Source organism: Coptis chinensis, chromosome 9 (assembly GCF_015680905.1).
Source record: "Coptis chinensis isolate HL-2020 chromosome 9, ASM1568090v1, whole genome shotgun sequence".
NCBI lineage: Eukaryota > Viridiplantae > Streptophyta > Magnoliopsida > Ranunculales > Ranunculaceae > Coptis > Coptis chinensis.
Window position 1 is genome coordinate 65,719,805 of NC_141464.1, and position 25,404 is coordinate 65,745,208.

At 33.5% G+C, this 25,404-nt stretch overlaps 3 long non-coding RNA genes and 1 pseudogene across 7 annotated transcripts; 1 reads left to right on the plus strand and 3 right to left on the minus strand.

Annotated features, from left to right (window-relative positions):
- Window positions 1-1,615: 1,615 nt before the first annotated feature.
- Window positions 1,616-5,367, minus strand: LOC147477417 (uncharacterized). Its single transcript, XR_015208232.1, has 2 exons — window positions 4,908-5,367; window positions 1,616-1,904 (listed from the first exon to the last, which is right to left on the minus strand). It is a non-coding gene; the product is annotated as an uncharacterized LOC147477417 (long non-coding RNA).
- Window positions 5,368-5,443: 76 nt separating this feature from the next.
- On the minus strand, window positions 5,444-13,720 carry LOC147477418 (uncharacterized). Its single transcript, XR_015208231.1, has 5 exons — window positions 13,525-13,720; window positions 12,556-12,680; window positions 12,407-12,473; window positions 6,759-6,930; window positions 5,444-5,868 (listed from the first exon to the last, which is right to left on the minus strand). It is a non-coding gene; the product is annotated as an uncharacterized LOC147477418 (long non-coding RNA).
- On the plus strand, window positions 7,100-11,946 carry LOC147477419 (uncharacterized). 5 transcript variants are annotated; one of them, XR_015208111.1, is made up of 7 exons: window positions 7,100-7,286; window positions 7,572-8,163; window positions 8,280-8,362; window positions 8,885-9,180; window positions 9,357-9,426; window positions 11,329-11,394; window positions 11,635-11,946. It is a non-coding gene; the product is annotated as an uncharacterized LOC147477419 (long non-coding RNA). The 5 variants fall into 5 exon arrangements; XR_015208112.1 differs by having other exon boundaries at window positions 7,101-7,286; window positions 8,072-8,163; XR_015208113.1 differs by having other exon boundaries at window positions 7,102-8,163; window positions 8,885-9,004; window positions 9,085-9,180.
- Window positions 13,721-24,255: 10,535 nt separating the features above from the next.
- LOC147477420 (secretory carrier-associated membrane protein 1 pseudogene) lies at window positions 24,256-24,576 on the minus strand (annotated as a pseudogene).
- Between the last annotated feature and the right edge of the window lie 828 nt (window positions 24,577-25,404).

Genomic DNA, 25,404 nt, shown 5'->3' on the forward strand with positions numbered 1-25,404 from the left:
AAGTACATCCGGTATAAGCCTGCAGCAAAGCATCTCCTATCCAAAGCATAAAAACTAACCTAAGGTGCTACGACATGAACTGAAAGGCATGGAGTACTTTGAACAGTCAATCACTTATTTTTTCAAAAAAGAACCGTCAATTATCCGGTGAATTAAGTAGAATTTTCTCCCCGGAACAACTCTCCGACCTTCTCGTGAAAACGTAAAAGTATTATAAGCTAAAAGAATAAAAAATGCTAAAAGGGCAAACGATTACATACATCCGTATTTTTTGATCCCGCAAGATGTGGTTGAAAAACATGGTCGCAGATGTAATTGTGATTCTCTTTCCATGCACCGCGAAACTTTAAATGAATTAAACTATTCTCTTTCCTGTAAACCTTGGTGAGATAATCCATTCTCTATACAGGTAACCTAAAAGTATCTATTGAGCTAAAATATAGTGTTGGGCGATTACATCAAGTTATAGGCGTTGGCCTAAGTGTGCAGGTCTTGGATTATTCAAACTTTATCCTTTTTCTTTTTTTTTTATTGATTCTAAAGATTCTCATTAGAATTGGGTAAATGACTAAAGCTAATTAAGACACAACCTTGGTCGACTTTCTTTCAAACTTTTAACTCACTGAAGGGGTGAGTGAGTGAATCATGAGTGATGAGTTATTGTCGGCCTAATCACAGACTTACTTTTTAACATAGAGGCTATATCGCAACGTGCTTAATATTTATGCCGACTGTCCTTCATATGAAACAGATTGAGGATATATCTTGAATTTCCTACAAATTAAATGTCAAACGGATCGAGGATATATCTTGAATTTCCTACAAATGTTGTGGGTGACTAAGAGCAGTAGATGCAGACGTGCATTTACTTTCAATTCCGCCCTCTTGTAAGGATTATCACCAAAATTTGAAGGTGAAGAAGGTGGCAGTCTTGAGACTTTAAGAAAGTTGTCTGTGATAGGGAAGAAGGTGATATTTTCATACGTTCACCTGCTTGGTTTGGTACCTTATATATACTTGATGTAAATTCAGTATTATATAATGATAGCAGTAATAAATCTAGAATAAATGAAAGAACAAAGTATCTAATTTAAGTTGAGCACATGCATTCAAATATCAATAAATTGAAAGAGAAACAATTATAAAAAAAATGCAAGAGAACCATAGGGTAACTAAGGTGTAAATCTTGTCATGGGACAAAATATATATTTTAAGGAGTTCTAGGTATATCCTGAAAATATCATAAAAAATTGGGCATAGTAAATTTTTAAAAAATGCATGGGTATTAAAAATTAGGAATTCCTTGTCATTAACCTTTACAAATCAAATATTCAGCCACTTAGTAAGAAAGGAAGATGAGAATGTCTACGGGACGTATAGACATATTAAGGCTCTTTTGACTCTCCATATGAACTTCAATTAATCCCACCTCTCATCATCGATCGCAAAGCATTCATATTGTTCCTATAAGTTGTAAATAGAAAACCAAAGCTTGTAGGATACTTGAATCGACCTGAATTCTCATAAGATTAAGAAGTGGAAGTATTGCATGTGACTCAGATGCCATTGTTGGTAGTAGCAATGAACCTTCTGAGACTAAACAGAGAGACAGAGACAGAGGAATTGATGTGGATTTGATACATGTTAAGAACATGCGGTCTCTGTCACTACTACTATTAAAGTATCATTAGATGATTGATCAAAATGTTTCAATCACTAAGCCTGACATCCAGTGTGTTGATTTATATAAACAATAAATTTTATCATCCAGCTACATCTTAAAAGAAGAAGGTGACACACAGACACACAAAAAAATCTTCTCGAGTGTAAATTTAAAAGAACAAGATACATTAGCATTGTGGTCCTGCATTGTGGTCACAATGCAATACTTGTGATTCGATCATCTGCACACGATAGTTAATGTTACAAACAATACCGCCAAATTAAAGGAAGGATAGCTTAACTAAATAAGGCAATAACAATAATTAAATTTTAAGGCAAATTGCAGATCCATGCACACAACAGGGAAGGGATTGGTTACACTAATACCAAATGAATATATGCATACACGAACATGCACATACACAAACACCACACCTTATTGACATTTGTACAAACATATTTCGATCATCAAAATAAGTCTATGAATATGATGACCAAAAAGAAAAGGAAAAGTCATAACAATGCAATTATATAAAAGTATATAACAATACAAAACAAAATAAGTTTATGAATATGATGAACAAAAAAAAAAATCATAACAATTAAACACAGAAGCACTATAATCATTAGAATTGAATTGGAGGTTTGGAGGTTACTTGTTATCTTAGGAAGAATACTTGAGAAGAGTTGAAAAGAGTTTGTAGAAGAGTTGGTAGAAGAGTTGAACTTGACGATGGAGTGAAGAAAAGGAAAAAAGGGTTGGGAAGTTTTGGCTAGCAGGAAAGTGCGTGAAGCTGGCGTGAAGAAAAAGGACAAAAAGGGTCTGCAAATTTTGGGCGCAAGAAAGTGTTGTGTTTTTTTTAGGCAAGAAAGTGTTTAGGACTCTTAAAGCATTAGCAGGAAAGTGTTTTAAGTTAATAAGACTCTCAAAATATTAGCACAAATCCCGATAAAATCAAGGCTAGTAGTTAAGCCTTTATAATTTTTCATTCTTTTCAGTTTGGACAGTGCACATACATGCACAAAAGATTACATTATATGAACTAAAAATGCAAAAGAATTATTGTGAAAACACATGAATCAAAACTATTGTAGCTGGAATAAGATTGTTGAATTGATAATTGTAACAATGAAAATTTCAAAATTGAATACCTTTAGAAAGCCTAAAAATATCTATCCCATAAAAATTCAGCCTTCAACCAACAAATCATAACACCGTCTATAATAACATATAAGTCACTAAATAGAAAATTGAGTATGAAACAATTGTAAAGGCGATGGAGAATGAGACCAAACCATTAAAAAGAAAGGCTACAATAAGGTTTTGTAGGGTTTAAGATTGTAGGATAAGATACAATTACTTTTTATCACTAACGTCATGGTATCATCTGGGTGAAGAATTGAGTCATCGGCTTCTTCTTCTTCATCATAGTATTTTTTTTGGAGAGAGAGAGAGAGAGGGTTTGGGGAGTCGGCTTTAGGGGGTTTGCGTTTTTAACGATGTTTAAACTTTTTTAAAAAAATGCTCGAAAAATAGAGCAAAAAGGGTAGAGCTATAATATATATCTAATGATACTATCCAATTTCATAAGGCTCAACTACACAACTAAAACACTGTTAGATTAGATTTACCTGTAGGTAGTGGCTTGGTTTTTTGGAGAACAACAAAGGAAGAATGAATTACGATGTTGAAACATATACCCAATTGTAAATTGGTTCTAAACATTCTAGTGTTACGTGCTTGGTGAAACTCCTAAGAAGAATATGATGTTAAAATGGAAGGAACTAAAATTACTTGAGAAAGATAACTCAAAATTAAGTGGGCATATTGCGTGCATACTATTCTAGTAGCTCAGAATGTAAAAGTATTGAATATCCTTTTATTCTTTCTCTATATACATATGCAATATACTTCCACAATTTATACAACACTCAGTAATAAAAGAACCTGTCAATTCTGTTGTGATGCAAGTTCAAACCTATTAACAAATGCAATCATGAAAAAAAAAACTATCAAAGAAGAGAAAACCCGCGACCAAAAACTCAAAATAGGAAAATATAAATAAATAATAAAAAAAAAAAACTTGCTTTCAAAAGTATACAATATAAGAAGGGGGAAAAAATCACCATTGAAGTTTTTTTTTTTTTTTTTTTTTTGGCATAGTAAGCTTCTTCTAGCGCCTTGGTTTTAAAGACTAAACAAAGAAAAAAACAATCAATATATTCGAATCAATCCAGACATAACCAAATTTATGAAAGAACAAATAAAATCTCAATAGATATGGTAATTAATTGACTACCACTGATTGATAGATGATCCAAACTACATATTAATATGAGGTGCAAGAAGCATATTTGGAAATCAAGCTTTAACTATCGAATACGCAGTAGAATTAAAGATGAAAATTGGAGAAGCAATATGCCCTAGAATTATTACGTACATCTCAAGTTAGTAAACCATACCTTTATTTTTATTTATTTTTCTCTCTATGCAAAACCCAATTCAATCCAATTAACATTCAAAAACCCTTTTGAGATAATTTGGTGGGGTTATACACGAGTCGAACCGGGCATTTGGTAAGTGAGAGGAGAAGAAAAGGTTATGGACCGGGGAAGAAAGGGGTTTTTGAATGTTGCGACAATTGGTTATTATTTGGGTTTAAGTGTTTAACTTTTCAGGTCTACTTAAACTATACAATCTGAAATTATTAGTATGATGCATGTAATAGGTGTGAAAATTATGAAATGGTATTTAAGTTGTGAAACGTAATTTAGAAAGCCATCAGGTTGGTTTCTCATGATAACATGACATGAAGTCTAGCTTAAGTCTGCATACCCTACCATTTGGAGTAACCATAGGATTAGTGCTAAGCTTTTAAAATTGTAAGTGTAAGTTCCCCATTATATTTGGCGCTACACAATCTTACATAAGTCATTATCTAACACTTAAGTAACACCGATTGTCTGCATCTAAGATTATAATTACATATATGATGCACAACCTATATATATATATATATATATATATATATATATATATATATATATATATATATATATATATATATATATATATATATATATATATATATATATATATATATATATATATTTTTCTATCACACAAATTAAGTAAAAACATAAAAGCTCCTTAAGTAAATTCTTTATTAAATCCAGCTATCTTTATTAAAAGCTACCGAGTGTTTCTCAATACTAACTAATTCTTGTGAAAGAGGACTACATACCAATGCTCCAAGAACTAGAAGTCCATCCATAATCAGCGTATCTTCTAGGGTAATCACCGCCTTACCCCATAGAAACACTAATATCAGAACACCAATTAATATTCCAGTAGCCCCAAAATCATCCAATCTGCCCTTGGTCCATGCATAATTTGGAACTCATAATTGCATCGATACCAAGTTACTTCCATATAAAGGAATCTCCATAGATCACAGATAGGGGTGTTTTGATTTGTTGAATTTTGGAAGAATAAGAGATGGATGGAAGATGAGAGAGAGAGGTTGGGAGGTCGGAGCGTACGAAGGATTTTTCGTTTTTCTTTTGTACTTTTTACTTTTGACGAAGGGTTTAGTTATTTCCTACTTTGATAAAATATATAAAGTACACATTGAAAGGAATTGGGTTATATCTAAAGTAGAATAAAGCAGCGCATACCATATGTTCTATTAAACAATTGTGTCCACATACCAGTTACAGTGGTCACAATGTCCTAACCTTGTCATTTGCTCATTACACCATTATCTAGATGAAAATCATAACAAAAAGAAATGAATAATAAATCTAAACTAAGGAACATCAAGCATGTAAAAATTCAAAAGTGTGATTCTTTAGAACAAAATTAACCAACAAAAGGACAGAGATTGGAAAATTTCGTTTACGCAAATACCAAACTCAACGTCAAATAAACATGATATATCCTCTGATTTAATGTTTAAACATGGCTTCTCACAGAAATAATTGTAGCAGACCATAACCTGATTTCAGGGCACCTTTCACCATATATGCGAAGAACTTAACATATAGGAAATGCATTGGAAGCATTGCTAACTCACCACCATTGATGTTGAATATGTGAGATCGATAAGAAGTAGTCCCCCTGTTTGTGGTTGCAAACTGTAATTGTTAGGAAGCTTCAAAGCTTTCACAGGTGATATCGATCGAGCTGGTTGCATTCATATGTCACTACAAAGAGTTGTTCCTCAGAGTTCTCAATCATCTTTAGACACCCATGAATCATTTGAGGAAACCATTATGAGTTGCTATTGATTTCCCAATCTTGCCATCATATCAGTGAGCTTAAAGAAAACACTTGCATATATAGCGGAGTTGCAAAAGAAAAAGTGCACATTCAAAGCATGCTATGTAAAAGCTCATGGTTGAAGTGTTGTTGCTCAATTCTCAACCCCATAAAATTGGTACCAAAATAATAGTAAGAAGAATTTAAATCATATGTGAAGGCCCAAAATCTTCACAGTGGTATTTTTTTTTTTTCTTTATCTGTTGGTGCTTATCCTTTATCATTTCTATGTCCAGGAGCTTCATTCCCCCATTTTTCAAAGTACGTGGTGGCATGCTATGAAAGGCCTATAAAACAAAGTTATCTCCCATGCCATGTGTCCCTTTCCTTTAATCTGTTTTCACCAAATTAGATCATAAGCCTCTTCTGGAAGTCCCCCACCAAGGAATCAAATATTAAGGTAGACAATTACATGCCTCACATTTAGTATAACTTTTCAATATTATGCACTAAATCATTGAATGGAGGCAATACTATATACTTAACCAAATATTATAAGTACTTAAGTAGTTCTTACAAAATTTCAAGACTAAATTAAAAAACAACACATCATGTCCAAATAACATCATGAGATATCCGATAATGTCAAATTTGCGAGAAGCATTAGAGACCTAAAACCACATTCTTCATGTACCTTTCTATGGTCCAATAACATCAAAGACACATTAACACCACATCAACGATTCTCTTATAACAAAAATCTTTATAAATCGCAAACACAACAATGCTTAAACTCACATGAAAATAATTAATAAACAACGTGGTAAATCATTACCTCGGGTTGGTTTTTAACAAAATCCAAAAATCGAGTTCGGAACTCTTTGCTCAAGTTAGAATATCCACCTCCTATTTTCCCTTTCCCATTACTTTCCACCGCATCAATCAGCAACATAACCTCAATATCAGACTTGGTGCAACACCTAAGCTCATCAACCACATTAACCCCACTACACCATAAGGGCCATTTTCTAACGAAGCAAAAATTTCATTTGTAACACATATATCTGTTAGTACCTTTCTAACGGACATAACTGTTAGGTTCTCTGGTATCCGTTAGTATAATTCCATTTTTTGTTCCAATTATTATTACAAAATAGTTTTAATGTTAGGTGACAATTATGTCCATTAGGAAACAACTAAAAAAAACATCCATATGGGGTATACATGGAACTAACGGAAAATATTACAATTAAATAAAACAGTTTTGCACTTTTGCCCGATGATTTCCCATGCTCGTCTCTCTCAAGTGTTCAAGCCTCCATCCTCTGTCAAACCTTCGCGGACGAAGATGGAAATGAACCAAGTATGATTTCTCTCTCAATCTCTTGATCTATTTTCTTTCTCTTCTACCCAAACCCTAGCTAGCGAATTTCCAATTTTTTTTGTTTTCATTGTGCTCCAAATTAGATTTATTTAATTGTCTTCCTGATGAATTTGGCGAAATTATGTTTTGTGTGGAAATTGTAACATTGGAATTTAAATTCGTGCTCCCATTGGGGATATTTCGTTGGTTTGGGATTTGGTTGTCTAATAAAATATCAAATGAATTTCTTTATTAATTTAATAGTTTTCCTTGTTTTTTTTTCAGTGAAATCCATCTTCAGATATGGGTTGGTTTATACCCTGTTCATCTTGTTTTTTTTTTGTGAAGTGAAAAGCTTCGGGGACATTGAACCATTACTGTATTGCTAAATAGCTCAACAAAAAAGTGTAGTAGTACTTATGGAAACATTTTCAGATTCTCGAGAGCAACTCTTTGGAGTCTGTTATGATTGAAAAGGTTGATAATGATTTTTAATAATGGTCTTATCGTGTTTATCAAAGGGTTTTCAGTGTGTGCTTTCTACTTAAGAACATATACACTATAGTTGATAAGTTTCATTCTGCTTAGATGATTCACGCTTAATGCCTTTTTCAGCATGCTTTCTGAATATTTTTGTCCCCATCCTTGAACCATGAAGTGATCTACAAGACTATTCTGCTACTTTAGCCTTGCCTTTTTCTGAGCAATCACCTTGGCCAATTAATTATTATTCCGCTTATTCTTAATAGTGTTATTGTGATTATGAAATGGTCTATACTAAGTAGGCAAGGAATTCAAGACAAATTGGATGAGAAAGTTATCATCATATATAGTCTGTTCAATGGGGTTTCCTTAAAGCCCTGAAATTGAAATTAAGGTATTTTACAATCTCTTCATTTTGATTATTTTATATGCACCAACGATAAGTTGTTGATGGCCGTCCTTTTACTGGTTATTGTCTGCTTTTAATGGGGTTGTTTGTAATCTTTGCAGGTTATGAACACTAGTTCCTTTTATTGATTGCAGTTTTGGTTATTGTGGGATGCTTCGTAGTTTGAGGTGCTTTACTGATAAAGGTAGATATTTGTGTATAAATGATTTCTTTCTATGAATTGAAATTTGCACTTCAATTTTGTAATTTGGAACCAATGTTGTTAAACAATAAATTTTGTCTATACCTATTCCGTACAAGATTACAAGGTACATTATTTTCTTAAGATACTTGTAAACTATTTGCCAACCGTATGAACCGAGAGATGTATAGTGATTGTAGGTGAGAAGACTAGAGCGTACTTTTGACAAGAGTGATTCTCCTTCCTTTAGGCTTTAGAAAGCAACTTCTTCTTCTCCAGAGCAAAATTTTCTAATCCTTATGTCAAAGGAATCCAAATTGCGGGTGATTACATAAATAGAAGAAGCAATAAAATGTTTTGTAAAATGTCTGGCTTCTTTTGTCTAAGCAGTAATTTATGTCGTTGTCATTACCATATAGGCTGGAAAAAAAATTGTCTTAAAGGTTTACTTTTCTATTTATATATTATTTTTTTTTCCGTGATACTCATTACCTGCATTGAAGTTTTCTCTTCATTATGGAGTAGGCGATCTATCATGAAGCTTTCACACATATGGAGGCTTAGAAAAAATTTGTTCAGATTGATCAGAACGATTTGTTTCCTTATCTCCTTGTCAATATTGGCTTTGGTGTCAGTATTATCAAGGTACAATGCACATCGTTATCGCGGTTTGATCTATAATCCAAGAGACATAGTATACTTGTCAACCTTGAGCTGCTTTTTAGGTGGATGGAGATGGAAACTATGAGAGAATCAGTGGAACAAATGTTGGGGGGTGGTACTTATTGGGGACTAGGGAGGCTTTTAACGAAATGCAAGAGGTACTTCTCTTATTGGTTCCTTTAAACTCTCAATTTATTTTTATTTTATTTTTTCAATTTTCTTCTTTAAATGCAGTTCTAGATTTATTTACTTTCTTTGATAAGTTAAAGAACATTTTTCTCTAAGATCTTCACATCCATATCTTGTTCTAACTTGATGAATTGCTGGAGTGGAGTCAACGGGGAGACAATAGGGAAGTAGACATGCTTGTTGGAGACGTCTATGGCGGCCTGGACTATTCCTAGGTATATGTACTTTCTGTTTCCAATCCTAGTCTCACTTTATTGTTTTCTTAACTTAAAATGATATTTATATATAGGTAAAATTGTAATTTTGACTTTAGTAACCCATTATGTTAGAGTGCTACCTACTTTAGAGTCTTGCTAAGGGGGTTAAATATTGATAACTCTTTTGTTCAATAGATGAAAAAAATATACCATACAGTGAAAAACTGAGAAAAAAGTGAGTTGGGGTCAAAGTTAGATAAGAAACGCGTTGAAAAATTGAACAACATAAACTTCTTTTTTGTGAAAACTTGAGTGGGAATTGATATGCTTATGGTTCCAGTTCAAAGTTTGCGTTTTTTTATCCGAGTTTCTTATAGTATCCAATTATTAGGAAATCAGGAACATTTAGAAGCCGAAGTGAACAAGGTTCCATCACCAAGCCCAAGACCGCGACACTGTATGGGCTGAGAGGCTGGAGGGATGACCTACGCCAACGAGACGTCAGAAATTCTAGTCCCAAGTTCTTTTTCCTCTTTGGAAGGGAAACTGGTTTTGTTCTTCCATTGAAAGTGGAATCACTTGCACTATAAAGCAGTCTAAAAATGTGAGAACTCTTCAGATCCAGCCTGTGTAGGTACAACACTTAGGTGCCACACTTTCAGTTTATGCTCCTATTCCAGGAAAACTTGTTGAAAGACTGTTTGGGTTGCTAAGATACTTAAATAGGACAGACATTTATCTGCCTGACATTTATCTAGTATTTAAATAGGACAGATATTTATCTTGGTGTATCAAGTTCTGGTCCTAGTATTACCTGCTGGCTAATTCTAGGTGTTGATGTCATTTCTCAGTTTGAATTAATATGATACTAATGAAATAGTCAGCATAGGTGGTGTGAAATAGCTTGCTGCGCTCTTAAGACTTAAATAGCAATTCCGAATAATCCAATGCAGTTGACAAGGTTTTCAAATGTCAAAATCAGATTTTAGAACATAGTTCAAGTGAAGATAGAGGTTCTGGAAGAACATAGATTACCACTCCTTTTCAATTTATTTGATTTTTTCAATTGGGAAGAGTTGGTAAAAGACTTAATTTAATACAAATAACAATCCCATGTATTATACTTATATCATCTTGCTATGAATTCCTTTTCCTGGATATGCTACGGTCTGTTCTAATAGAATATTGAAATGATGAGTGACTTCATGTGATAGATTGCCTACTTGAATGCGCTTAGATTTGGACTGAAGAGGATATTCTTTGGAGGATTTTTTATAAGGGGGCATGCTTATACCATGGACACCAGGTTATGTCAAACAATGAGGAAGTGGATGTCATTAAGGGGATAAAAGTTTTTGAGTTGTAGGTAATCATATGGCTAAAGAAGCAATTTGTTTGTGTACTTATGTTTTTTTTTTTTTCCACTTCTATTTAGTAATATTTCAAGTTGCTCATCTGTTAAGGGACATGTTTATTATAAATTTAGTTTGTTCCTTATTAAATGTCAACATAAGCATATAAGGCCCAACAGGGGATATATAAGTCCATACTGAACTTATGAGCTATACACGAGGCATAGTTATTGATTTGTGCTTTTCTATCTCAAAGATTATATCTTGTGTTCATCTTGTAAGTTGTTAAAGCGCTTGATACATTAGTTGATGAATGAGAAGCAATACTTTTGTTGCAAATTTGTTAAATACTTAACACTTTCTAGTTGTGTTATGATGCCTTAATTTTTCTTTTGCATTATGCCATTAATTGTTAATTCGAAATTTAAGTTCATTGGAGAGAATGTTAAGGAAATATATGACAAAATGCTTAAGTTAGTTGAAGGGGAATATTCACCTCATAATAGTGAGGTCATGGTTACTTGAAAAAGTATGCTAATCGAGATGTCATTGCACTTTTTTTTGCCAGATTTTATGGAAGGCATGGAGATTTGTGAGCTAAATTCCTCTAATTGACTATGGTATGCTTCTCAAGGTATATATCACTATCTTTTGCTTTATTTATGTAATAGTTAGATTATCACTTTTATTTTCTTAATAGTATCATGCACCATTTTCTTCTTAAACCTAGTACAACATTCATCATCTTTTAAGGTTGGCTTCATGTCTATATGTGATGTATTGTTATAAATGACAAATTATGTGAGAGCCACTTTCTATTAAATGACGAGTTAGACTTGCTTGTTAAGTGTTTTATACTATTGTGTGTATGTAGGTCTTGTGGAATCAGCTTCTAATGGAATTACATGCAACAATCGATATGAAATTCTCGTTTTGGGAATCTCTGAGTTATATTCAAGCATTGTACTACTTACCATTTGCTAGTTGTTTTTTGTACAATTTGGTATAGCCTGTGGATGAATATAATGTTTTGGTTAAATACATGAGTTTTTGGATGAATAAAATACACTAGAAGTATTGTTTGAAGTTCATCGTTGAGGTTGTAGTATATATATTTGTTAAATTATTTGAATGGTAGAGTTGGTGTAATTTGTGGATGAATATAAGTGGTTTTAAATTGTTATTATTTGGTTGATTTTTATTTATTTTTTATAAAAGTTGTCTGTTTCGTAAGATTTAGTAGAGTGTATAGTGGATGCCAACCCAAAGTCACGTGGAGTACTAACTGTTTCTTGTAGGGGGTACAAGTATCCCCAAAATTAAAACTGATTTTTTTTAAAATATATCGACCATTAGTAACGGATATTTCCGTTACAAATAATAGTTAAGTAAATAGCACGTCTATTACTAACAGATATATCCGTTAGAAATGACAAATTTAATCGGGCCACCAACAGTTGGCTATCTGCTACAAAGAATTTTAGTAACGGATATAACTATCACTAAAATTATTATCAGTGACAATTATATCCGTTACTAAATTTGGCATAAGTGAGAGTGACACCCCAGAGCTAACAGATATAACCGTTAGTAAAAATATAAGTAACGGATATACCCGTTCGTAAACGCCTTTTCTGGTGTAGTGCCCTCTTCAATTCAATAGCCCGAGGTAAAATGTACTTCATTTGTGCTAAATGTTTATAACTAAACCTCCTAAAACAAAATACATAATCACAATCAAAATCAAAATTTTATCTATGCCCATTGAAAATTATAAAAAACCAAACTAAAATACATGTCTAATAATGATCCAACACCCGGGCAAATGTTAATGAAGTTCCTCATATCAATGTGCCCTTCAGCTTGAACAACCGATACGTTAATTGCTTATCATCAAAGAATTTAGCTAGTAACTCAAACCTGTAAAGAAAATAAAACAAAGCCCATATCAAATACATAACCAAAAAAAATAACCAAATAGTAATTTTAACTAAAAAAACAAAAAGATGGAAGTTTTTAGGAAGTTTGATTAAACTTCTGGGCATCTTCTTTTCCTAAGATTTCCGTATGGTGTGCTTGATTAGATGAAATCGAGTGGTGGGGATTCATTGTTGGATTTATTGAGCTCTTAAGCTGCTTGGTTATAAAGTTGGATAGTGTAACACATTGAGTTACACATAGACTCTAACACAGACCAATGGGAACCAACCTAGAGGCCTTATTATAACAAATTTGAAGAAAAGGGTATTTGCAAAAATGGCCTTACGCAATAAGAAACATCAAGACTGGTCTTGATTAGTAGGTGGAGGAGAAGTGTGATGATGATGAGCTGGTGAAGGAAGTGGATTAGATACTTTAATGAACCAACCAAGTGCAAAAAAAGGACACCCCAGCTAGAATAGTAGTACCCCAAGCATGAGAATACCATTTACTATATTGTCTTACTTCAAACCTCCATTGTTCTCTAAGTGTTGCTGCATCTGGTATTTCTGCTTCTCGTGGGTTTGGGAAATGGGTCTTTTGACCCGGATACGATGAACCCAGTTTATTTACAACGTTGTTGTTGTTTTGGTTTTTTGAGTCAAGTGGGTTTGAGTTTTGAGGTTGGTTCGCCATCTTTGGTTTTCTTCTCTGTTTCTGCTAACTCTAGTTTTAACTTGTAGAGTGTATACACAAAGTTCGGTAAGTTTGCTAGTTTTAACAGTCGGCCAAGTACACAATTGACTATGGAATATAAGCATATCAAGAAATAAAAGATGTTTACCTTTGAAGAAGGCATGAAGAAGATGCAAGATGAGGTTCGATTTTCTCATTGGCTCCACCACCGAGTAGTTTGACTTTGCCGAAAGAAATCCGAATCTGAGAAGCGATATAGCGAGTTAAATTGATGTTTGGGGTTCGCGGAGAGAGAGAAGAGAAACGTATTTTTAAGAATTGGCAGAGATATCTCTGTTTCGGAGAAAACTAACAGAGGGAAGAGATGGAGTAAACCCAAAAGATAGTTTCCGGTTTAGTGTTTTGTTCGCCCTGTGAAACTGTGAAAGTTTTATTTTCGCTTTAGTCTCCTGATTTCTCGTAATCCCCCTGGGACGTGGACACCCTTAGAGCTCTCCAAAAAAGACTGCTATTATATATGGGGATACACCCACGCAACCTTTAGCCACACATTATGGGCACAGTGAATCCGGCCTTTCATCTGCTGCAATCCAACGGATGTGACCAAAATTTGACCGAAGCAATCATGAGTTCTAAATCACGAAATATGAGAGGGTATTTTAGGAACAAAATTTGACCGAAGCCAAAATAGAATTTATGCTCCAAATAGAATCGTGATTGCTCTCTCCTCTCTCTTACTCTCTTCTGAGAAATTGAAAACAAAATTTTGCAAAGTGCAATCTATAAAGGAGGTTCAATTGGTATTTTGGGTCTTAAAGGTAAATGCTTAACTTTTCTGTAATTTGCCTACTACACTTTAATGACAACTGGCGAGCACTTCCCCGACTGACGATAGAGAGATGAAGAAGCTCCATGGGGTTGATCTAAAGGGCGTAGTCCCTCATTTCGAGTCATTAAGTTAGCCACACGCATGAGCTGCCTCCCTCATATCCTTATGTTTATGTTTATGAATCATGGGCTATATATAATAAGGCGGCATGCACTCATCACGTAATATATGGTGAATAGCGACAAAGACACTTCGGGACTATAGAGAGCGCCCGAAAAGCAAATCCGAAGACTAACTAGCTCTTATTGGTGGTCCTTTCAATGCCTCCCCGCAACTATTATAGTCATAGAGCCTCCTTTCATGTGGTTCGGCCCTCCGGTAAACATCTAGCTAGAGAGACTTCTAATGAAAGATTTTCTCTCTCCTATGTGGCACTCTAATATGAGAGTTAGTTTTTTCTATTTCTTATGTGGCACTCTAATATGAAAAATAATCTTTTCTAATAACCTACAATCTCATATATATAGAACCTCTTTGGAGAGTTTGAGTGCATTTATAATTCTTATATTTTGAGAGCTTGAGTGTATTTCCAATTCTTATATATTTTATCAAATAAAAAAAATAGCTAAAAAATATGTGATTTGTAAAAGGTAATTTCCTCTTACGAATCAAACACTTTTAGTGTTCCAATTCTTATATATTTGATCAAATAAAAAATAATTGCTAAAAAATACGTGATTTGTAGAAACTAATTCTCTATTACAAATCATACAATTTTAGTGTTTATGATAAAGCACCGACTTATTTCGAATATATCCTTAACACGGCCTCACAAAATATATAATAGAAAATGGAAAAAAAAATTAAAAAAAAATAACGGCAAAGCAATAATGACAAATATTTTAAAAAATACATAATACTAAATGAAACTAACATAAAAAAACAATTAATGGGGAACCGAAAACTGGATGCAAATGCATCGAACTAACCTCAAATAATATTTAACGGGAAATCGAAAACTGAATGCAAATGCAAGCATTAAACTAATCTTAAAAATTAATTAATAGAAAATTGGAATATGGATACAACTGTATTAAACTAACATCAAAGAATAATTAACGGAAAATCAAAATTTGGATGCAAATACATCAAACTAAGATAAAAAAATAATTGTCGGAAAATCAGAAACTGGATGGAAATGCATTGAGCTAACCCTCAAAGATTAAATTAATGGGAAATCGAAAACTAGATGCAACTGCATTGAACTAACTTCAAAGAAAAATTAATTATAAATTGGAAACATGATGCAAAATCGTTGAACTAATCTTAAAAAAATAATTAACGAAAAATCGAAACCGGATGCAATTGAATTGAACTAATCTCAAAAAATAAATTGGATGCAAATACATTAAACTAACTTCAAGAAATTATTAACGGTAAATCGAAAACTGGATGCAAATTCATTGAACTAACCTCAAACAATAATTAACGAGAAATCGGAGACTAGATGCAAATGCAACTTTATCAAATAATAAATGAGAAATCGAAAACTGGATGCAAATGCATTAAACTAATCTCACAGAATAATTAACGGGAAATCAGAAACTAGATGCAAATGCATTGAACTTACCTCAAAGAACAATTAACAGGAAATTGGAAATTAGATGCAAATGTATTGAATTAACCAAAAAGAATAATCAACGAGAAATCATAAACTAACTGGATGTAACTGCATAGAACTAATCTCAAAAAATAAATAATGGGAATTGGAAATTGGATGCAACTGTATTGAACTAACCTCAAAATATAAATAACGAAAAATTAGAAACTAGAAGCAAATGCATTGAACTAACCGGCTTCAAAACATAGTTGGGTTATATGTTGTGGGAATGTCTCGATAAGTATAATTTTGTATTTAAAATGATGTTTATCTTATCTCTTTCCGTATGATTGGGAACTCCTTGCTATTCAAGTAGCTTCAATATATATGAACTTCACCTTATTAAGCAATCTTACAAAACTTCAATCAAACTTCTATTATTAAACAACAAAATGAAGTTGAAGGGTTTTATCAAAGGTGAGTTATTTTTTTTTAATAGAGAGTGAGGTTTTCACGTTATAAGAAATTTGGTTGAGTGGTCAATATAATATTAATATATAATAGTTCTGCATATTTGCAAATATTTTTAAGAATAATTAATATAGCAACACCCATTCGTAGATAATCTTTGAAGATTCCACATAGTGAGTCAATGCATAATTTAAAGAATAATTAATGGGAAATCAGGAACTGGATAATCTTCGATGATCCCACATAGTAAATCAAACATAATTTATTTTTTATGTCATGTTTGCAAGGACACTACTGAGATGGATCAAGAGAAATTGGTATTACATACATTAGATAATTAAAAGGAAATCGAAACTGGATTCAAATACATAACTGAGCTCAAAAAGTAATTAACGGGAAATCAGAAATTTTATGCAAATGCAATAAACTAAACTCAAAAAGTAATTAACTAGAAATCGGAAACTGGATGCAATTGCATTAAACAACCGTCAGATAATAACTAATAGGAAATTATAAATTGGATGCAAATCCTTAAAAAATATTTAATGGGAAATCGGAAACGGTATGCAAATACATCAAACAAACCTCAAATAATTAATTAATGGGAAACCAAAAACTGGATGCAAATGCATTAAACTAAATTCAAAAAATAATTAATGAAAAATCAAAAACCGAATGCAACTGCATTGAACTAACCTCATAGAATAATTGGTGGGAAATCAGAAACTAAATGCAAATGTATTGAAATAATCTCAAAGGATAATTAACGGGAAATAAAAAAATCATATATAATTGCATTGAGCTAACCTCAAAGCATAAATAATCAGAAACTAGATGCAAATGTATTGAACTAACCTTAGAGAGTTATTAACGGAAAATCAGAAACTAGATCCAAATGTAATGAACTAATCTCAAAGACTAATTAACGAAACATTAAAAAATGGATGAAACTGCACTGAACTAACCTAAATGAATAATTAACGGAAAATTATAATTTGATGTAACTGCATTGAACTAACCTCAAAAAATAATTAACGGTAAATTGAAAACTTGATGCAAATGCATTAAACTAACCTCAAAGAACAATTAACATAAAATCGGAAATTGGATGCAACTGCATTGAACTAACCTCTAAGAACAATTAATGAAAAACTAAAAACTAGATGCAACTGCATTAAACTAAAATTAGGGATTAACTAACAGGAAATCAGAAATTGGATGCAAATACATTAAAATAACCTAAAAAAAATAGTTACCTGGAAATCGGAAGTCGGATGTAACCAAGGCCCAAAATATCGATATCGATGAATATATCGGTGTACCCAAAAACCGATATATATCGGATATATCTATTTTTTTGGTAACCAGTCCAAACTATTTAAAATATCGAAAATATCAGATATATCGAAAATATATTGGAAATATCGGATTTATATTAAAAAATGGTCAAAAAGTCAACCGATATATATCGTAAATATCGGATATATCGATTATATCGACGATATAAAGTTTTATATCGGAAATTCCAATATATATTGGAAAAAAATAGTTCTATATTTAGTGGATATATGTCGGAAATATCGATATCGGTGACTAAAATACCGATATATATCATCGATATATCGGATATATCGACAATATTTTGGTCCATGGATGTAACTACATCGCACTGACCTCAAAGCATAAATATCCGCTTTTTTAGCCTTCTCACATGAGTAATTATGAGTAATTAGGAACCCAAAAACGAAAGTGAGTTTATAAAAAACAGGACTCTTTACATGTATGCAAACCGTATAGAAATTATAAACTATCGAAATAACCTAGAAAAATAATTAACGTGAAATCTGGCCGGATGCGGATGTATTGAACTAACCTCAAAAAGAGTAATTAATGGGAGATTGAAACACGGATGCAAATGCAATGAACTAATCTCAAATACTAATTAACGAAACATCAAAAACTGAATGCAACTATACTGAATTAACCTTAATGAATAACTAACGGGAAATCATAAAGTGGATGCAATTGCACTCAACTAATCTCAAACAATAACTAACGGGAAATCGGAAACTTGATGCAACTGCATTAAACTAACCTCAAAGAATAATTAATGAGAAATTTGAAACTGGATGCAACGTACTACATTAAACTAAACTGAAAGAATAATTAATGGAAAATCAGAAACTTGATGTAAATGCATTGAACTAATAACCCTAAAATATTTTTGTATTATATGTAGGGGGAATAAATGCCTCGACAAATACAGTTTTTCATTTTAAGTAGTGTTTATCACAATTCTTTTATTGTGATTGGAAATGTCTTGCTATTCAAGTAGCTTCAATATTATCTTCACCACATTGGGCATTCTCACAAAACTTCAATCAAACTTCTATTGTTAAACCTAACAATAAAAAGAAGTCGATGAATTTTATCAAGGTTTGATGTTTCCATTTTATAGAGAGTGGTGCAAGAAATTTAAATGAGTAATTAATATAATTTTCATATCTCATAACTATGTATAGTTGCTAATATTTTTTAGAATAATTTAATATAATGACACCCGTTCGTAGGACACGTTCATGTGATAAATCTTTTCAAGTGGGAGTAGTATATTCTTCGAGGATATGAAAACAATCAATCTATTTTAGTGATTTGTACACATTAGTACGTAAGCCGAACGGTGATGATTTACCACTAAATCACCATAAATCTAATAAAATTATTATACAAACTAAGCTAGATCGAGTTTAAGATAATTCCATTTGAAAATTACGGATTAATATCCTAAACCACAAAGTGAAAAGGCTATCTCAATTTGATCCATTAGTTTCCAAGTACTTATGCACCATAATCGCTACTCATTAACGTATTTCGGTTTATTTTCAATAAAAATATATTATGATTTGAAAATTTTCCGCTAAATCACCATAAATCTAAGAAAACTATTATACAAGCTAGATCGAGTTTAAGATAATTCTATTTGAAAATTATGGATTAATATCCTAAACCACAAAGTGAAAAGGCTATCTCAATTTGATCTCTTAGTTTCCAAGTACTTATGCACCATAATCACTGCTCATTAACGTATTTCAGTTTATTTTCAATAAAAATATATTCTGATTCGAAAATTTGCCGCTAAATCACCATAAATATAAGAAAACTATTATACAAACTAGATCGAGTTTAAGATAATTTTATTTGAAAATTATGGATTAATATCCTAAACCACAAAGTGAATAGGCTATCTCAATTTGATTCCTTAGTTTCCAAGTACTTATGCACCATAATCGATGCTCATTAACGTATTTCGGTTTATTTTCAATAAAAATATATTCTGATTCGAAAATTTGTGTGAGACATTTTGTAAAGCCTTTTCAGTACACAAAATATTTAATAGATCCCGAGCGTATGCCCGGGTCCAAAATCTAGTTAATGGACTAATATTGAGAGCAGAGATTTTAGCATTTCTTCTTTTGAGTGAAATTTGGAAATTTGAGGAGTTGGGGACGAAGTTAAGGGATTTGGGTTTTGAGGGGAGAGCTTGAAATTGAAAGTGGTCGTTTGGTTGGAGTGGAAGTGAAGAGGTTTTAGCAGTGACCGCCATTTTCTGTTGGGTTTATGGTTAAGGTTTAACGGTTGGAAAGATAAAACTTCATTTCCTCTTCATTTGAATATTAAACTTTTTTGGTATGGGCCTGGGCATGTGCGTGCATGAAATTATTTTGGTTTTCTTCCTAGCTACACAATATTTTCTTCTGGCGTGATCCAACAGTATTATATGGTTGAAGAGTTGTAGCTCTAATTTTATATGGTCTTTAATTTCTTATTCATATTTTCAGAATTGAAGAAAGGTGCACCACTTTTGAAGTGTAGACGACTCTCTCTCCAAAATATGGACGACTCCATATTGATTGATGAAGTTGGAGAGCAGGAAGAATATGGTTCGGGTGAGCAACTAATGTTTCATTTTATTTTCGATTTCTACCAACGAATTTAATACTGTATTATTGTACTGTGTTAGTTTTTTTTTTGGTAATTGATGTGGACATATTTATTTACAGTACCCGAGCCTTATACGGCATGTTCTTCCTCTGTTCAACCTCCGGAGTTTGAACTCGAAGTGGAAATTGTGAAGCCACCATGTTTGGGAATGTGTTTTGAAACTCTTGAGGCTGCAAAACAATTCTATATAGATTACGGAAAATTGTTTGGATTTAGTCCCGTAATTCGAAGCTCGGAAAAATCATATTCTCGTTCGGATGAAGTTAGTAATGTTCAAATAACTTGCTCGCGTTTTGGGATTTATAGAGATCGAGGAAGCAAAAATATGAATGTGGATGGAACTGAGAAAGAAGTGAGAAAAAGAAACACAAATACAGTTAAATGTCGGTGCCTTGCTTCAATGAGGGTGACAAAGCAGCAAAATAGTGGAATTTGGAAAGTAGTGAAATTTACTTGCGAGCACAATCACAATCTGGTTAGTCCGCAAAAGGATCGTATGCTGTTAATAGAAATATATGCTACACTAAGATGTTGATTGACTCATTTAAGTGATGGTGGTGTACCTGTGAATAAAGTTGTTGATATACTTGACGGAGTACAAACTGGTTTTGATGATGATAGGGATTGTTGGAACTATTTGGGCCCCTCGAAAGAATACAAGAAACCGGTGAGAGGTGATGCTACCGCGGTGCTTCATTTTTTCAAGAAGAAAAGTATAGAGGATCCTAATTTCTTTTATGCAATCTGAGATAGATCATGAAGCAAGGGCCATTAATTTTTCCTAGAGTAGATGGTCGGTCGCATTACCGCGATATCAATATTTTGGTGACGTGGTTTTCTTTGACACCACATATCGTAAGAATGTCTATGAGATGCCATTCGCCCCATTTATTGGAGTTAACCAGCATATGCAATCAATCCAATTTGGTTGTGCACTGCTTTTGGATGAAACAGAAGATTCTTTTCAGTGGGTTTTTGAGACTTGGCTTGGAGCTATGGGCAGACGTGCCCCATCTGCAATTATCACAGATCAAGATAGAGCTATGACTCTAGCCATTGGTACGGTATTCCCTAATACTCGACACAGATTCTGCCTATGGCACATTATGAAGAAGTTCCCTGAAAAGCTTCCGAATTATTATTACAGGAAGTCAAAATTCAAAAAAGAATTCAAACAATGTATTCGGAAAATATTTATTCCTGATGTGTTTGAAAGGAGGTGGGCAGAATTGATGTCTAGTTTTAAGTTGGAGGAGAATGAATGGCTTCAAGAGATGTACAAGATTCGACACAAATGGGCTCCAGTTTATCACTTAGATACTTTTTATGTCGGCACTTCGACTACCGGGCGTTCTGAAAGCATGAATTCTTTTTACAAGAATTTTTTCACATAGACGACAACTCTTAGAGAGTTTGTAGTGGAGAATGATAAGTGTTTGATGAAGATTGTTGAAAGAGAAAAAAAAAAGAGGATTATATTACTGAACACTCGAATCGGATTGTAGGCGGTAATTCCTTTCTCTTGAAGAGTGCAACAAGTGTGTATACAAGGAATGCATATGATAGGTTCAAGCAAGAATTCGAGGTAGCTGAAACCGAGTATGTCCTGCATGATTATGAAAAAGGCGACATATGAACCTACACTTATAAATTCGTTGAGTTCTGGTGACTTCCTTCATTACTACATCTCATCTACTTTTACAATGAAACTCAACCTTCATTACTACAATGTAACTTTCCTTCGTTATAGGTGACGAGCGTGAATGGAAGGTGAAGTTCAACCCAACGACAAAAGAAGGTAATTGTGAATGCAAAACTTTTGAGTTTCTGGGGATACCTTGTGGACACCTCATAAAGGTATTTCAGAGTCGTGATATTGAGATTCCAGAGTACTTTATTCTTAAGAGGTGGATGAAAGGGGCAAATCGATATAGAGGTATATGATCGTGGACTAGTAAGTGGCCATGAGAACTCTGAGATATCTGAACTGCTCAACTTCAAATGGTTGCTAATCGGTTGGTTTTATGAAGGCTGCGAAACCGATGAGACTTACCAATTAATGTTGCAAAGACTACAAGAACTGTCGATGGAGCTCAAGAAAAAAGAAGGAAGTTGGCCCCGTGTTTACATTGTTAATTCATGCACCGTTGGTGATAGTTCAGTACCGCCACTTGACGACCCATCCCAAGTTTTACTTCAGAATCCTAACATCTCTCAAACAAAAGGAAGAAAAAAAGTCATGAAGATTTATAAGAAAACTAAGGCCAGTGGTAGAATAAAAGGGGGTCTTGAACAAGCATCGCAAAAAGCCAAAGCAAAGACAGAGAGGAGATGTACATGTTGTAACAAAGTTGGTGTTAACCATGACAGACAAAATTGTCCCGAAAATCCAAACCGAAAGAAGGGCCCAAGTAAGTATAATATTGCCTCCTTAAGCTTAATTAAGTAGTATCCTATCTTATCGCGAATTGCCTTTAAAACTTGATGTTTTCATTCCTTTTGCTTTACAGTAGTAGATGTAGAGTTAGAGTTAGAGGGGCGAAGACGAGGGCGAGGGCGAAACGAAAACGAAGACGAAGAGGAGAATGAAAAAGAGGATGAGGCTTAAGATGATAGGTTTGTGGACCTATTCTGTGTGATAGGTTTGTGACTGTTAGAGCATTAGTTTTAACCTGTCAGAGCTTGTATTTTGAAGCTGACTATTGTGGAATAGGTTTGTTATTGGTTTATGTGGAACAGGTTGAAGCTCACAAGGGAGAAGTTAAGCTTGCTAACACGGGGAAAATGACATGTAGTGTCTTGAGAATTTACTGATTACTTGCCTATTACTCCTTCCTTGTAGTTGAGTTGTTAAAGGTCTTGGTGGTCATGGTTCATTCTCCATGCAAGTTATCACTCTATGGCGGAAACTTGGTGAGGAAGACCGTTGGTTGTCGAGAGCACATAGCCTAGTATAGACCGATTTGAGTTCATTTGATATATGGTTATAACGAACTTGTTTCATCCGGGGAAATTGAAGCGGTCTATATTTGTTGAAAGAGATAATGAGATGGTAGACATGAAAAATGTATCCATTGCTAATTCTAGTGCCAAAACTGTTTAATCAATGCATTTGTATAAGTTTTATAATAGCAAAGCGAGGGACTCAATTGAAGGAGCTCTGCAATAGTAGGAATTATAGATCCCCCGTTTGAGATCATTAGGCGTTTTATAGAATGCTAAAGGCTCTTAAGATTGCTAGAAATAGCTTGAAAATAAATTATTTGTATGCTAATATTGCTAATTCATAGATCTTCCGATCCTACAAATGTCTACTTGAGGTTGAAATCTTTGAATGAAGTTTGTTCTTTGTCTCTCAATTTAGTTTTGACAAATTTTGTTTTGCAAGTTTTTCTATAATAGATGTGCCAAATTTCTTTTTGAATGTTGTTCTAAATTCTAACCATTGTTAAGTCAAGATTCGCGGTGACAATTCTTTCAAAAGCATTTGGGCGAAGTTTAGATTAGAGACTTATTTGTTTGCTTTCTCGAGGTTATGCTTTTATATATAATGGATTCAATGACAATAACATGAGAATACGGGTCAATTGACATACCTCTCAAATCTCTAATAAACCTTTTCCCTCTCTATTTTATCTTAATGAACTCACCAATTAAAGTGATAAATACTTCTTTTATGGAACAACAACATTTACTTTTCACATAACCCGTCAAAGCTTGTATATATTTTCAAGCAAACCAATATTATGAGTCATGACTGTAGTGTGTTTCTAACTTCCTTTTAAAACTTCGATTTGTCCATAGTACACTATGAAATAGCAACATCAATGCATGAGCGAAAAAATAAATCATGTAAGCTATGTAACACGTGTGACAGGAACCTCGACTTAGGCAAGATAGTTATATATGTCTTCTCTAGTGAAAAGAAGACATCTTCAATCCATCTATATGCTGGTCTTGTATGTTGTCATATGACATTATATTGCTGCCCTCATAGCTCCTCTTGTTGCATCCCGTCTCATCTCTGCAGCTTTACCACTACCTCTGAAATACATGTATACTTGTTGAATAACCCAGATGTTGATCACTGATTCCAGACAGAACAATCCAAATCCAATCAAATAGAAAATCCCAACCAAAGCATTGCCACTGAGCACATCTATTGCAAGAAGTATACCTGTCAAAGATTTCCCTTTAAAACTAATAGGTGGAGCTATAGCAGCAAAGATGCAAAAGCCAATATGAAGCAAGTAAAATAGGAAAAACCACCCAAACTTCAAGGCACTATCTGTCCTCATGGCATGATAGAGGGGCGGTACCATAAAACATAGCCTCCGGAACTCCGGAGATGGCGTAAATTATATTATAGCAATGAAGAGAAAAACTTAAAAATGCATCACGAAGAGAAAAATTTCTGCGGTCACCAACAATTTTACCTTCAATCAATAGAACATTGCCAATGAGTTTAAGATAGGACTCATTCTTAAACTGTCCCGCATTGGTATTTCCACGAAACATAAAAAAAAAAAAAGTATATAAAAAAAAGACAACTAAGAACACCGACTAAAAAAACACAAGTTAACATAACATAGCGCAAGTCTCTATTGCATGCAAGTTCACTAAAAATGCAACGAAATACAAAGATACAAAGAACTTTCCATTACAATAAAACTAGAAATCACCCCTTCATTACTACCACTCATCTAATTTTACAAATCGAAACTCAAACTTTTTGACAAACCCTCATCACAATTTCAAACCTAATTTTCACTTTTTATCTCTTTTTGGAAGATGGGAAGAGGGGAAAAGAGCTTGAACTTCATTGTCGACTCAATGTTGTTCCTTAACATAGCTAACAACTCTTTCCAACCATTGAAATCCTTCCCACACTCGGTGCAATTCAAAAAAATTTACCTTCATTTTCAATCTTCTTCATTGTCGTGTTGACCTTTCTAAACCCTCTTGAAATTCACTTGTCTGCATCTTAGATACTCGGAGGTATTACCGGCGATGCTCTAACGTCTTCCAACCATTGGAAGTCTTTGCAAAAGCAGCGCGGGGTCAAAAAAAAAAATTACCAAGAGATTGAGTTTGGCTCGACTGTTTGAGGTCCCTACTTCAGCGAC